Source organism: Vicugna pacos, chromosome 31 (assembly GCF_048564905.1).
Source record: "Vicugna pacos chromosome 31, VicPac4, whole genome shotgun sequence".
Lineage (NCBI taxonomy): Eukaryota > Metazoa > Chordata > Mammalia > Artiodactyla > Camelidae > Vicugna > Vicugna pacos.
In genome coordinates, this window is record NC_133017.1 from 8688940 (window position 1) to 8705554 (window position 16615).

Sequence of the window (16615 nt, forward strand, 5' to 3'; positions counted from 1 at the left end):
CATTAATAACTATTTCATTGATCGTCCTTTCAGGGGATTTCTCTTTCTCTTTTAATTGAGAATACTTCCTGTGCTTCTTCAACTACTCATATCTCTCTGGCACTGTGGCTTAAGGAGTATCAGTTATCTTTTGTGGCCCTTAAAGGGGTTTATTTCTTTACCTATCTAAGGCCTATCCTGGAATAAAACTTAAAAATGAGAGAGAGAAAGAGAATTTTAAAAGAATGGAGGAAAAGAAGGTTTGAAAACAGTGTATATGCAATAATAGAAGAGCAAGTTGAAGAAGAATAGGAATCGAGTTGAGATGTCTTTTTAAAACCTTAATAAAAAGAAGAAAAAAATCAAAACACAATATTTAAAACCTGTGAATAATCAATAACAGATCAAATCTAAGAGAATTAAAAATTAAATGAGAATTGTAAACGTATAGAACTGTTTAAAAAGTAAAGATTAAAAAGCTAATAGAAAATAAAACAGGTATAAAAAGATTTAAAAAACAAAGATTTGTTCTCCTAGAGACTGAACGCTCTTAATGGTTTTATTGAGAGGTCTTTGTGTCTTCGCCCTGTTTCATGAACTCAGCATGCTCTGTTTGCCCCCTCATCTGTGCGGCTCACAGTGTCCATTGGCAAGAAGATTGCGCCCCTCCAACACTGGGTCAGGTGCTGCTCTCCTTCGCGGTGGGCAGGTGGGTCACTCCCCATCCGGATGCCACAGTCAGTGCTGTGTCAGTTGCTCCATAGGTGGGCTCAGCTTCAAGAAGAACAGGTTTATGGAGATATCATTCACATACCATAAAATGCAGCCTTTGAAAGTGTGCATTAGGGTTTTATGTACATTTCAGGGTTGTGTACCCATCACCCCAAAAAGGAACCAGTACCCTTTAGTAAGTCACTCCCTAACCTTCCTTTCCCTTAGCCCTCAGCAGCCACCACTCTACTTTCTGCCTCTATGGGCTTGCCTGTTCTAGGCATTTCATATAAGTAGATCCATACAGTATGCTGCCTTTTTTGATTATCGTCTTTCAATTAGTGTGACGTTGTCAAGGCTCATCCATCGTGTAGCATATATCAATACCCAAATTCCTTTTTGTATTCAAATAATATGCCATAGTTATAAATACACCACATTGTTTATCCATCCATCAGTTGATGATGAATAATTCTGCTGTAAATGCTCATGGACAAGTTTTTGTGTGAACACACATTTTCACTTCTCTTCAGGATATATCACAAAATGGAATTGCTGGGATGTATTCTACTTTTAACATTTTAAGGAATTGCTAAAATAGCTTTTAAAGAGACTGAAGCATTGTATATTTCCAGAAGTAATGTATGAGGAGTCCAGTTTCTCCACATCCTCATTTACACCTATTATTACTGGGTTTATAGATTCATATTTATATATCATGTATCATATATATTTGTCATCCTAGTTGGTATGAAGTGGTATGTCATTGTGATTTTGATTTCTGTTTCCCTAATGCCTCCTGATGTTAAACATCTTTTTATGTGCTTAGTTCCCGTTCGTATGTCTTCTTTGGAGAAACATCTATTCAAATTCTTTGCCCATTTTAATTATATTTGTCTTTTTATTGTCATGTTTTAAGTCTTCTTTATCTATTCTGGATAAAAGTCCCTTATCAGGGAAAATTTTGGAAATATTTTCATCCATCCTGTGGATTGTCTTCTTACTTTCTTGATGAAGTCCTTTGAAGCACAGAAGTTTTTAATTTTACTGAATTCCAGTTTACTTGATTTTTTTTCTTTTGTTGTTTGTGCTTTTGGTGTCATATATTACAAGTATTTGTAATCCAAAGTCCTGAAGATTTTCTCATTGTTCATTTTCTAAATGTTTTATACTTTCAAGTCTGTGATTTATTTTGAGTTAATTTTCATAAATGGTGTTAAGATAAAAGTTCAGTTTTCTTTCTTTCCAGGTGTATGTACAGGTGTCCCAGCATCATTTTTGTAAAGATTATTTTTTCCCCATTGGATTGTCATGGCACCTTTGTCAAAAATTAAATGGCTGCATGTAAGACTTTTTTTATGGTCTCTTAGTTCTTTTCTCTCAATCTATTTTTCTGTCCTTTCTGCAAGTACCACACTGTATGGATCACAGTTTTGTTAGTGAGTTTTGAATTTGGAAACTTCAAAACTTTGTTCTTTTTCAAGATTGTTTTGACTATTTTGGGTATCTTGCATTTCCATATTAGTTTTAAAATCAGCTTGTTCATTTCTGCCAAAAAGCCAGAGCTGCATTGAATGTATAGGTCATTTTGAGGACAGTGGCCATCCTAACAATAATAAGGCTTCTGATCCATGAACACAGAAGAGCATTCCATTTATTTTAGGTCATTTTTAACTTCTATCAGTAGTATTTTAGTTTTCAATATACAAGTTTCAGATATTTTTCTCAGTATTCCACATATTTTTCTTAATATTACTAATTATTTTATTCTTTTTGATGCTATTGTAAATGAAGAGGTTTCCTTCATTTTATTTTTAGATTATTCACTGCTGTTGAATAGAAATATAATTACTTTTTATATATTGATTTGTGTCTTACAATTTTGGTCAGACTGGGTTATTAATTCTAAGAGGATTTTTTTCTATTCTCTCTATTTTTCCTTTGTGGATTCCTTGTGATTTCAATATATAATATCATGTCATCTGGAATCGAAACAGTTTTATTTCTTTCTTTCTAATCTAGAGGCTTTATTTTCTTTGTCTGTTTGCTTTGACTAGAACCTCTAGTACAATGTTGATTTTGGGAGGGAATAATTCAGTGCTTCTGCATTATGTATGATCTTTGCTTCAGGTTTTTCATAGATGTTCTTTGTCAAGTTGAGGAAGTTCTCTTCTATTCCTAGTTTTTTTCCATTATTCTATTAATATGGTGTATTACATGAATTGACTTTTGTATGTTGTACTGCCTTTGCATACCTGGATACATCCCACTTAATGGTGGTCTATATTATATGTTACTGTTTTGGATTTGCTTGTATTCTTTTGAGGATTTTTGCATTTATATTCATAAGAGATAGTCTTTAGTTTTCTTGTGATGCGTTTGTCTGGTTTTCGTATTGGTGTGATACTAGTCTCATTGAATGAATTGGGAATTGTGCCCACCTCTTTATTTTCAGACGAATTTGTGAAGCATTTTTTGTTTGTTTTTGTTTTTGTTTTTTCATTAAGTAGTTGATGGAATTCACTAGCAAAGCCATACGGTCCTAGCATTTCTTTGTGTGAATGTTTTGGATTTCTATTTCACTCACTACTTACTGTAGGAATATTTGAGTTTTCTATTTCTCCTTGAATTAGCTTCAGTCATTTATGTCCTTCTAGGAATTTATCCATTTCATCTAGATTATCTCATTTATTGGATATATAATTATTTATGGTATTCCCTTATATTCCTTGTTCTTTTTGTAAGGGCAGTAGTGACACCCTTCCTTTCATTTCTCATTTTAGTAATTTGAATCTTCTCTCTTTTTTTTCTGTACTAGATAAAATTTGTCAATTTTATTGATCTTTTCAAAGAACCAACTATTCCTTCTGTTGATTATTCTCTGTTGTTTATCTATTGTCTATTCCATTTATTTCTGCCTTTAGTATTTTGATTAGAATGTTTAATTCATTTACATTAATGTAATTTCTTATCAGGTTGAAGTTACATCTGCTGTCTAATTTCTATATGTCTTTTTTTCCCATTCCTCTATTACTACACATTTTTGTACAAAGTAAGCATTTTCAAGTGTGTCATTTTAATTTGTTTATTTTATCATTTTCTTCTCCTCCTCCTCCTATTCCTCCTCCTCCTTCTCTTCCATTGCCCTGGAGATTATAATTAACATCTTGTTTTAAAGCAATCTAGTTCACATGAATACCAACTTAATTTCAACAGTACACAAAAACTTTGCTTTGGTATCAGTCTTTTCCCTCCCCCTCCTCATGCTGTCACTGTCATACAAATTGCACCTTTATACATTTATAAGCGCATCTACACAGTTTCATAAGTATTGTTTTATGCAGTTGTCCTTTACATCAAATAGAACAAAGTATTTACATGTAATACTCGATTTATACTGTTTTATTTTTTAACTCATGTAGTAGTGCTCTTTATTTTTCAGGCGAGTGTCCTTTCATTTACACCCTCTGGACTATCCTTAGTATTTCTTGTAGGGCAGGCCTGCTAGCAATGTATTCTTTCAGGTTTTGTTTTTGTAGGAGTGTCTTAATTTCTCCTTTAATTTTTTTAAAGAATCTTTTTGCTGGCTATAAAATACTTGGTGACAGTCTTTTCCTTTTATCTCTTTGACAATACCATCCACTGCCTTCTGGTCTCCATGGTTTTTTATGAGAAATCAACTGTCTTACTGAGGAGCCTTTCTATATGTTGAGCCGCGTTTCTCTTTTGGCTGTCAAGATACTTTTTTCTTCTGTTTTGACACACTGAATCTGATATGCCTATTTTAGATGTCTCTATGTTTATACCACGTGGAATTTGTTGAGCTGCTGGGATGTACAAATTAATGTTTTCATCAAATTTGGGAAGTTTTCAGCCATTATTTCTTTATATATTCTTTCTGCCCCTTTTTTTCTCTCCCTCCTTCTGGCACTCCCATTATGTGTGTATTGGTATTGTTGATGATGTCCCACCTATCTCTGACACAGTGTTCTTTTTTTTTTCATTCCTTTTTCTTTCTGTTCCACAGACTGGATAATCTCAGTAGTTTTATTTTAACTGACTTTTTCTTCAACAAGTTCATATCTACAGAGAAACCTCTTATTGAAGTTTTTATTTTAGTCATTATACTTGTATCTCTTGAATTTCTAGTTGGCTTTTATTATAAATTTTATTTATTGATATTCTCTGTACAATGAGATGTGCACATAATTTAATCCTTTAGGCATGGTTTCTGTTAGTATTTTGAACATATGTGTAATTGCTTATTTATGTCTTTGTCTAGTAAGTCCAGTGTCTGGGCTACCTCAGGGAGTTTCTATTGACTACTTTTTCCCAATCTGTTATGGCCAAAGTTTTCTGTTTCTTTGTAAATCTTTTAATTTTCTGTCAAAAACTGGACATTTAAAATATTACAATGTGGCAGATCTGAAAGCCTGATTTTCCTCATCTCCAGGGTTTATCAATGCTTTCATTGTCATTGCTGCTGCTGCTATTTATTAAGTTACTTTCCTGAAAAAATTCTGTAAAGTCTGTATTCTTTATCATGCATGACCATGAGATCAGTGTGTGTGCAGAAAGCCTAGTTGTCATCACTGTAATAATGATTGGACAGTGATTTCTTTCAATGCCTGGAGCCAATCGTTTGAGCTGTTGCCAGGTGGCTGTGTGTCTGCATGCTGAGGGATGCCCTCAGCACCGGCATGCAGTTTGCAGCTCTTCCGTAGCCTTTAGTTCTTTCTTATGCAGAACCTCAAGTTCAGCCAGAGTTGAAGGCTTAGGATTTTCTCAGATCTTTCCTTGCCATGTGCCACACATGTATATTGCCTTCTACAATTCTCAGAAGTTTTTTGGAGCTTTTTAACCCTACCTTCACCCCCAGAACGTCTCATTACTCAATTTTGCCTTCTAAGTTTCCTTGTCAGCATCTAGTTAGCCTCTACTGGTCCCACTGCCTCAGGCAGTTGTAATGTTAAATACTCACTGCTGATTGTTTTCCACACACACTCTGGGGACAGGCTGTTTGCACAGCATGAGTTTGTGATAGGTCACATAGTGACAGCTCTCTGGGGGCGGAATTTTTGGGTAACTTTAAATCACTTCTGCCCCTACCTTAATTGTGAGACTACTGCTTTTAAAGGCCACCATTTAGGTGAGGATACAGGGATGGGGTAGATCAAGTTACAATGCAACATAACTCACTATCTTTATGAAGATTTTGCTGTTTTTTTCTCTCAGATAAAGACTCCCCGTATTGCTGGAAGCCTTGGTTAAATTTCCAGAGTTCTACAGAGGTTAATTTTGACAAATTTTGTCATTGTCATTGCTTCATAGAGGAGTAAGTTTTTCAAGATGTTTACTCAGATATTCTAGAAGTGTATCCCATTTGCATTTGTTTTTAACTGAGTTTCTTGCAAGACTAACTAATTCTACAGCTCCAGCCCCATTCACATAAGAGTCCATCTGCATGGATTCTCCTACAGGGAGCAGTGTGCAACCTGTTGTCAGTTTGTTGTTTTTCTTATTAAAGTGTAGGGGTTTTTAAGAATATGCTCATGAATAGCCCTTTGCCATTTTTACACGTTACAAAACTTCCACTACTCTGTGGCTATTTTTTTCCCTCTCTTTTCGTTGCTTTAATGAAGATCTCACTTTTAAGGATTTTCAGTATAGCAATATGTGGATGGTGATCACACGGGTGAGGCATTTAACTACTGTCTAAACCTCAGTCTTTGCTCTGATACACTGTCTAGAACATTTGAACACATCTACTGAACCCCCTATACCAAAGGATGCTGACAGCCCTAATTTAAAAAATGCTTTTTAAGTAAAGCAAAAAATATTAACTTTGACACTAGAAAAGACAAATCTCAAATTTCCTAACTGATCTTGCTTTCTGTGATCATTAGCTACATCATGTTTATTGAGCCGACAGGCATATTGAGCTACTGATTTTATTTCATCGGATTTTAGAATGCAGAACACATTTCAGGCCCACTTATAGCACCATATGTGTATCTTTAAGGATACATACATATGATGATGTCTTTATTATAAGTACCTTATTTTATTTTAAGTACCAACTGCTGTTAACCTCATTAAGGAAATCTTGGAACTGCAGAACTGAAATTTTTCATAACACCATCATCCCATAGCATCTCTTTTGCACTTAGATGTTGTGTGGCAGAGTATTTTTCTGCTCCCTAGAAATGATCAATGTTGAAGGGGAAAACCCCTCCTCTAATAAATATAGTCCAAATGACACACTTATCTGAACAATGGCCACCATTTTTGTCCACACCAATCCATCTACTCATACTGACTCAGAGTCCTCAACACAGACAATCCGCCACTGAAGTCACGGTCCTCAGTACACGTTCTGTCCCCTCCCCATTCCTTGTTGATTCTGACCTACTTTTGTCCAACGCATCCTGCCAGGCTCTTCGCTGCCTGGCTGCAGTTTTTAATTTTTACCTTTGAGTTCCAGGCTGCGCCTAGTGATTTCCAGAGAAACGCCAGACACCTGGCTCATCAGGAGGGGTGGGGAGGATTTCAGGAAGCTGTTACCCTAACTCACTTGCAGATCAGTTAGTGGCTATTGTGAGCATTCCTTCTAGATATCTGACATGCCGGCTGCATCCACCCCAGCAAAATAACGTAGCTCCTCCAACCACCTCTGCCTCCATTCATCTGGCTTTCTGCTTTCAGTGACACTCAGATGCTGCTGATGGGCATTATATTTATCTGTATTTTTTTTAGTTGAAGTATAGTCAGTTACAATGTGTCAATTTCTGATGCACAGCACAATGTTCCAGTCATTCATATACACATTTATATGTATGAATTCCTTTTCATATTCTTTTTCATTAAAGGTTATTTCAAGATATTAAATATAGTTCCCTGTGCTATACAGAAGAAATTTAGTTTTTTTAACTATTTTTATATATAGTAGTTAATATTTGCAAATCTCAATCTCTGATGGGCATTTTTGAAGCCACATCTGGAACCCTTGCTGCAGAAGAGTCTGAGAAATATATTTTCAACCTCATAGCCTTTTGGTTAGGAGGTTGGAATAAAGGCTGAGCTGGCTCACCTAACTCGTCTGCATTTGTGAGTAAAGTGGTCTGGAGTTTCAAGGCCCAATGAAATGTCCCAGCCCTTCAGTAGCAAACTTAAAGCAACCAAAATGCTCCCATCTACCAGAGCATGACTTGTCCTTAGACACTGCTAGACATAACCGCCAACGCTGTCTAAGGCATCGTCCTCATCTGACGCACACGTTCTTTAGATGTGTAATATGCTGATTTACAGGACAAGCTGGTTTGGATTCCCAAGGTCACAGGCAGCCTTCTGCCTGATTTTGGTGTGTATATGTTCATTGAAGGGTCCTCTCTCAGATCATCTAGAGCTGCCTAGTGTGTGGTTTGCCAGAGAATGTGGGTGCAGTGCTCCCCACCAGAGTCCTACCAGTTGTTTTATTGCAGGAAGAGAGAGAGCAAAAGAGACAGAACAGGAAGTTTTTGTTCAGCCTCAAACACAGTCACCCCCGCCCAGGGCTCTTGCTCTGGGACACACAGAAGTGCAGGTCAGCAGCGATGTGGCCTCGGTGTACTCCAAAACATGGCGTGGATGTACTGGGCTGTGTCTTTCATGGACCCTGCAAAACTCTCGGTGTTGTGAAATGGGGAACTAAGGAACTCCCACCCATGCCTGTAGCTCCCAGGGTTTGCACCCTTACGTGTTTTGAGGATTTGCTGGCAACTCATTCTTTTTCACCAGGTCATTTCTCGGATACACGGCAGTTCTGTGACTTCCTTATCAGAACTGCTCCTTAAGTTCGGGGTTTAGTGAAAGATGCCATTTTACTCTGTAAGTTCATGTTCAGGGAGGAGGAGGAAGACAGCACAGATCAGAATTGATGTTTTGCTTTTTGTTGTTGTTGTTTTCATAAGCCGTCTCCTGTTGTCAAATAGACACTGAGCAAATGAATGACTGTTGCACTCCCATTTGAAGGATGAGGAAAATGATACTCAGGGAGAGGAGGCAAATTTCCTGAAGTCCCAAAGACAAAAAGGGATGAGTACAGAATAAGATCCCTGCAAATTTCTTGGCTGTCATCAGCCTTTAGGTCCGTGACAGAGTGCCGTGTGTAGTAGTAAAGTTGTAGCGTGCTTATAAAAGGGTGCATATGTTCTTGTTTTTGTTGAAACAATCACACTGTTTTGTCTGGGACTCTGAAAAAGAGAAATGGGTACGAAAATGTTGGTTTCTCGTCCTTGGTCCTTCCTCACCCACACAGATATGGACCCTTCCATCTGTAGCAGGAATAAGAGCCCCAGCCTTCCCATCTCATGAGATCAGTACTCATTCATTTCATCCCTGCCCACCTGTAGGCGATAAAGCACAGTGTGATTTTCATGTTCTGCTTCACTGATTCTTGTGAAATTAAGTGTTTGAAGATAGAAACTCATGAAAGGAAGCTGCTTTTTTTTTATATAAAGTGCAGTCGTTTTCTTAGCAGAGAAGGAAATCGAGGATTTTCTTCATTGAAAATCAATAGAGATTTCAAGAACATCTGTATTTCTGATGCATAGATTAAAATGACAAAATTTAGCGGGATTACAGAAACACAAGGAAGATACCAGAAGTGTCTTTAAAGAGCTATTCTAAGACTGGGCTTGTGAAGAGACTGTTAGTTGACAGAGACCCTCTTCTCACCCATAGTCCCTCTCCTTAGGTTGGAAAGGGCCAGCATTTCCCCTGTGTGCAGTCCTGGTGCTTCAAGTGAGTTGTGGGGTAGGGCGGTGCACATGGTGCTGCCTTCAGTTTGTCCATCCTAAGTAACCCCTGGCAGTCAGAGGGCGAGTGTGTTGCAACCTCATGAACCATCCGCCATGCTCTCCGGGGTGTGTGATCATCTCAGCTCATCCCGGCTCAGGTGATGGAAGAGCAGAGAGTGGTGGCAAGAGGTCAGCCATGAGTAGCAGGGAGCAACTGGAGTCAGCTGGGGCCCAACTGGCTAGGAGTTCCAGGTGGAAATCCCAGGACTTCCCACAGCTCATTCATTCAGCTAACACTTCTCCAGCACCTGTTATGTGCTGGTGCTTCCGTTGTGAACAGAACCAATTCCCTGTCCTCATGAAGGTGACATTCTAGTGGACATAAAAAATGATACATGCAGAAGCAGATCCAGGTCAGGACACATGAGTGTTGTCTATTTTGGAGTGCACAAGATGAGATCTTTTGAGAAGGAATGTATGATACAGGAAAATGTGGGGGAGAGGACGGCCGTATCCCAGGTCTTACTTGGGTCCCTGGGATGTACCTCGCCAAGTGTGGGTCCTTGGTTTGCCCAGGAACGAATTCAAGAGAGAGCCAGAGTTCAGTAAAGGTAGATTTATTCAGAGAGATATATACTCCACAGAGTGGGCAGTTTCAGAAGGCAACAGAAAGGTCATGAGGCGTGGGGGTTGGGTGCTCCAGTTTAAAGTAAAAGTAGATATGCATTCCACAGACAGATTGTGGGCTGTTTCCCTCAGCAGAGAGAGCAGCCATGAGGTGGGGGTTGTTAGTATTTATGCACTCAGTATCTTCATATGCTAATAAGTGGGAGGAGTATTCCAACCGCTTTGTGGAAGGTGTTGGGATTCCCAGAAATTGGGCCACTACTCATCCTTTGACCTTTTATGGTCAGCCTTGAACCTGTCCTGGCACGTGTGGGAGTGCCATTTAGCATCCTGTGGTATTTCAGTGAGTGTGTATTGAAGCTCAAGATCTACTGGGAGTTGGCTTTTCCACCGTCTCGGTGCTAATGGCTCTGCCACCCTTTTAATGGCTGTGCCCTGCCCCCTTCCCTCCTGTCTCATGAAGAGCTCTGGACTGATTGCACAATTGCAGTGCAGGGGACAGAGTGGAAAGAACTTCATAAGTGGAAGGTGGAAGGCAGTGTTGGCAGTAGAATTCTCAAGTCAATTGTAAAGTAAGGGTGTTCTGTTTGCTGGGGGTACCTGGTGTCACATTAGGGAGCTGTGAGCCTTGGGGACTTCAGTGAGTGGGTGGCTCACTGTGTATACTGTGTTGCTTCTTAGGCGTCCCGAGGACAGTTGGCTTATAGGTGACCCATTCACTCAAGCAGGCGTCTATTTGGGGATTTTCTGCATGTGAGGCTAACATGGGTCACATGGGGGACAGGACTGGGCAGTCACAGCTTGGTCCACAGTCACCTAGTGCCCTCAAGGCTTTCATCCCATGGATGCGTCACCTCCCCCTGGATGGAGACAAGGGAGCAAGTGGTGCGGCAGCTTCTCAGTGGTGGAGGCACTGCTCTCCAGACCCAACACTCAACAGCATGGACCCCTGGTTTTGGCCACAGTCTTGGCTTGATGAGGCTGTTGGGTAGCTGAGCACATGAGACGTGGGTACCATGCTTCCACTCTCACCAAGAGCTCTATTTTGAAGATTCCGGTCAGAGAGCCACAAATACTCCCTAGCCCATAAACAAAGAACAGTCTCTTTCCCTCGGGGAAGGGCACACAGTAGGAGAACAGATCATCCCGAGAGCAGGAAAGGCCAAATCAGTCCTGCCATCAGGGTACTGACAGATGAGTCAGCTCAGTTCCTCTTACTAGTTGTTTACTTGAAGGATCTGGGGCACTTGGGTGACCTGCAAGTATCAGGAAATAGTACACGAGGGCTTTGTAGATTTTCTGGTCCGGTGTTAACTCACCCCATTGTAGCTGTCGTGCAAGGAAACAAAACTTGGTGGACAACAGGCCATGGCCTCTTCTCCCTGGTGGGACCAGGAGGTTACAATGTTATGTACGATTGCAGGGGCATCATTTCTATGTTGAGAGGCCAGATGGCCTTACATATCTCTCATGCTGGATGTCTAAGTTGCAGAGGGAAACTGGATTCCATCCAGCTCTCCAGCCAAGGAGGAGACCAGAATTGGCCTCCTCCACCAACTGTGAGCTCTTTGCCTCCACTGACAGCAGCAGCTATAGCAAAAAGCTGGGCTGTCACCTGCGTTTCCGTGTAAACATCCGAATAGCCACAGCAATGGCCTCGTGGGGGATGGTGTGCCCAAGGAAGCGCTGTGTGGGATGGAGGGAGCAGTGCCAGGGTCAGACACCGGGCCGGCAGGCAGGCAGTGAGGACATCTGTGCAGCACAGGTGCCATGGAACTGAGCCAAAGGGAGGCAGGATTTGCAGCAGGGAGCCTGGGCAGTGCCGTGTTGCTCGTAAGAAGATCCTGGGTTCTGGATTCACGAAGTCTTTGGCTTGATTCCTGACCATAACCCTCATCTTGGGCAAGTGTTTGAAGCTTTCTGTGCCTCTGTTTCTTGGTGTCCCAAATGGGGACAATAGTAGCAATTACATCTGAGAGTCAGGAGGGCCATTATAGGTGTCATTGCATTACGCTCACAGCAGCCCACAAGCACGGTTCTATGTCCCCCATTTTACACGTGGCAGACGGGTAACCTTTTAATCAGTAATCACGCAGCTAAGAATGGTCAGAACCAGCATTTGAATTTGATCCTTGTGTCCAGGTTATTTCTATACTCACTCAGTATTACTGGAAAACTAGTAAAGTCAGAACAAACACTGCTGGGAAGTGGGTGCTTGAAACATGTTTGTCGTCTTCGCCATTGGGGGGTGTTGGGTTCACGTTCCTCACAGCCCGTCTCAGGCTCCCTGTGTCTCCAGCTGCCCCTGGTGGGGTCTGCAGGGCTCTGGGCAGCTTCTCCTTGTTCTCTACCCCCAAGGCTCTCTGCTCTCTACAGGTTGATTCTCAGCCCTGACTGATCAGTAGAGCTAATGTCTAAGAACAAAAAAGGTGGGGAGGGTACGGCTCAGTGGTAGAGCACGTGCTTAGCATGCAAGAGGTCCTGGGTTCAATTCCCAGTACCTCCATTAAAATAAATAAAGCTAAATATCCCCCCAAAAAGGGAAGAAGTATATAAATAACAATAAAGAGTACAAAGACCCCACTCCAGGCTGGGGCACACTATATTTTAAAGGATCCCAGATGCTTCCCATGTGCAGGAGGGTGAGAGCTACCCCTCTACACCTCTTCTCTTGAGCTTGTCCACTCACACCCATTAGCCTCTTGAAACAGGAAAACTACTTGGCTCAGCCTAGATCTTCCTCCCGATTTCTAGACTTTTATTTGCCTACTGGACATCTTTCCTGGAGCCCACAGGCACCCAGCCAGAACTGAATCAGCTGTATCCTCTCATGACTTACCCCTCTTCCTACCCGTTTTATTTCAGGGAATGGCACTATAATTTAGGACACTGCCAAAGCCAGAAAGCTGGCTGGCATCTTTGATCTCTTCCTGCCCTTCCATCACACCTGTGGCCAATCTGTCCACCTGCTGAAATGTTTTCTCCTCTCTCCTCCTGGCGGGGCCTCAGCAGGCCTTCACAAGAACCTGCCAATATGTCTCCCAGCCTCTATCTGGTCCCTTTCTAGATCACTTTGCATGTCTCCTCTACCTTGGAGGCACACAGAGTCCTGTGTGTTGTGCACCTGTGATCTCTCCACCTGGTTGCCTCACCTGCCTCCCACACCCTGTGCTCCCTTCTAGACTATTTACAGTTACTGGAAGGGACCTGGCTCTCCTTGGCCTCCCTCCTTTTCATGCCCAGCTCCCCAGGGAGAAATGGCCTTAATATTATACCTTCACCTGATCACTTCTAGGGCACCTCAGAACTCAGCACAGTGGTTCCCTCCTCTGGGAGAGCCTTGGCTACAGTTCCAGCTCTCTGCCCCGAGCACCCTCTGCTGACTGCTATCCAAGCCCTCTTAACACGCCTTCTCAGCCATCATTTCACGATGACTCCTGTGCACCTAGGAGCTCCTGGAAGCAGGGACTGTGCCTTTTTTCCCTTTATTCTGAGAGCATGGTAGAGACTCAGGTATAATGGTGGAGGGAACAGTGGTTATTCTGGAATTTCTCTAGAGTTGGGGCCTAGGGGTAACAGTCTGGTTGGAAGAAGGGCTTAGGGGATTTACCCTGAAGCCACATTTTCAATTAACATGCCATGTTGTTTTTGTCTACTATTTGAAGTTACGAGTCTTAAAACAGAATGACGAATTCTAAAAATTTCTTTACCGAAGATTGAGGAAAATGGCAGTTTTCCATATTTAAGAATATTATTTTAATTTTGTGTGACTGGGGTGGTGGAAAATAGAAATGTAGGGGCTACTAAAGCATTCTCATCCCCTTCCCCACCCTCAGGCCCTTCGGACAGAAGAGAAAGAGGGATGTGAGGAGAAGACTTGGACGGTGGACCGTGCACTGCTTTTAAATCATGACAGTTACTTGTGCTTATTTTTTAACTTTCTTTTTTAATGGAGGTACAGGGGCTTGAACCCAGGACCTTGAACATGCAAAGCACGTGCTGTACCACTGAGCTATACCCACCCTTCCCCCAATATTTGTGTTTTTAGTGGGCATAATGTGCTGGTAGCAGGTATTTTAGTGTGAGACACAGTCACCTGCCTCTGACCATCACGTTAATACCTTTCCCTTGAGCTAGAGGGCTAGATAGTCTGTTTCCAAAAGTTCAATAAGTTATCTACATTTTCTTTTTTCTTAAAAAAGGCATTAACTCATGTTTCTCTTTAGTATCACGTATAAATAAAATTTGAGTTTATTAACCATTTACCAAAGTTTTAAGGGTAATAAATATTAAGTACAGATTTCTGATACATCAGTCATCACTGAAGATCCATATCTGCTGTTCTCTCTCTCTGTTAGTCACCTTACTTCTGGAGTTCTGGAAGCGGCTCCAGGCAGAACCTGAGTACGAATGGGACACGGTTGAGCAGGAAGAACAAGTCCGGCCAGAATAGGAGGCACGGTGTCCCCACGAGGAGATAGATGAGATTACCCAGGAAAAATGGGCGCTGTTTAGATGCACTTTAGTCTGTTTACTTCTGGACTTGTCAGCCTTGGCTGCATGTTGGAATTACCAGGGGAACTTAAAAAATGTTGGTGCCTGGATTCCATCACTGCAAACTCTGATGGTACTTAGTAGCCTGGGGTGCATTCTGGCATAAGGAAGTTTTTAAAGCTCCTCTGGTTATTCTAATGTGCAGCCAAGGTGAAGGAGCTCTGCCTGGAATGGTGGACACAGAAGAGACGTGTGGTCCTTCCTTCACAATAACAGTAAAAATGGAAAAAAGAAAAAAAGACTGGTATAAGTGTATAAGAAAAGAGGCATTGATTTGTATCCTTTCATAACATCAATAAAAAAATCCAAAAAAAATTGGCCACTATGACATGGATGTACAAGGAAAGACACATTGGTTTTTATAGTTGACTCCCATTTTTTCCCATGTGCCTTCATTATTGCGGCTTCCTTTTCATCGTAGACTAGGTGCCCCTTTGTCTTGAACTAAGTCCTGCTCACTGCTCCCCTTTCCGGTTGGGATGTGCACAAAGCAGCAGGGCTGTCATCCTAAAGTCAGACAAAGTGTAGAAGAAGCAGGGAAACATTTGTTGCGGTGCCATCAGTATTTGAGGAGTGTTTGAGCTAGGCATTTTACATAATTGGAAATGTAAATTTATTGCTGCCACTCCTGCAGCAAAAGTAAAAATATAAAACTATATATCTTTATATCAACATTTCAGAGCTATGAAAAGATAATTTTTGAGTCATCTGTATTATTGCTTCTTTCCATCAGCTGAGATAATTTAGAGCTGATGGTTCTTGCAGTCAGCAGCAGCAGAAAAGTAGGTTGTGAGCATGAATAACCCTTGGAAAGAAAATGCTTTTACTAGGAGCATCTGAAAATATCTCCAACTATAGATTTTATAAATTGAATCTGATCTACAGAATTTTTGCACTGAAAACTTCTGGAGGGAGCAGGTCAAACTCCTCTTTTTATATATGGAAAAAAATGAGGTTCAGCTACCAGTAGAAAGTGACATTTGTCTTTTACAATGTAATAAGCTTCTAATAATCCCCATTATGAATAGTTCCTATTGTTTACAACTGAAGATGGGGGTCAAAGCGTATGTTGGTGAAAGACTGTACATTCAGAGATGAAAGTTGAAACTTAGACAAAATTATATGTTCATAATGTTTTTGAGTCCTGAGAAACAAAAGCGTATCATATTGGCAGCATACAAAAAATACTGAAGAAAAGTTTTTGGTCACTTAAACTGACAATTTTAAATTTAAAATTGCCAACTAATAAGTGTAAATTTTCATTGGAACATTCTTGTTGAAAAATTGAAAATGAAGACTCATTTCACTTTATCGTTCTTCCTTATTTAAAATTGTTTAATTTGTTTTTTAGTTTTTTAATTGAAGCATTTAACTTTTATTGTGAATGCATGCTCCATTGTTCAGAGAGGCCAGCGTTGTGGTAGTGAGACCTTGGGAATGAAGTTGCCGAAATCCATATTTGAACACAGCAGCTTGCTTCCTGAGTGATCTTGGACAACTTAAATTCTCTGTGCTGTAGTTTCTTATAAAATAAGAATAAGAGAGTTGATTCCTCATGACTGTGGTAAGGACGGGTCGAATTAATGTACAGAATCTAGTTGGAAGAATTCCTGGCACAGAGGAAGGGCCATGTGCTTAGTGACAGCTATTATTATACTATATCTGCTTTTATAATCCAGGTAAATCTTGAGTCTTACTGATATCATCTCTTAAAAAAAAATCTAAATATAAACTCTAAAATGGAAACTCTAATAGTTCATAGTTATAGCTAATTAATACATAAAGCTCAACGAAGAAACACACAGTGGAGACCAGTTAGCTGCAGACACCTGTGAAACTTTCTGTCCTGCCCGGACTCTCAGCTGTCACTACCGTCACTTCTGAAATCCAAGACAAGCTCAGGAGTAGAGCTTTACACCTTGGCCTCGTCAGGTACCCAGACCCCTAAGCTCAGACCATGGCAGGGA

General features: G+C 40.8%; 1 pseudogene; it reads left to right on the forward strand.

Annotated features, from left to right (window-relative positions):
- The window catches only part of LOC140690590 (anoctamin-6-like), an 83620-nt pseudogene that overhangs the window by 25043 nt on the left and 41962 nt on the right, over positions 1 to 16615 (forward strand).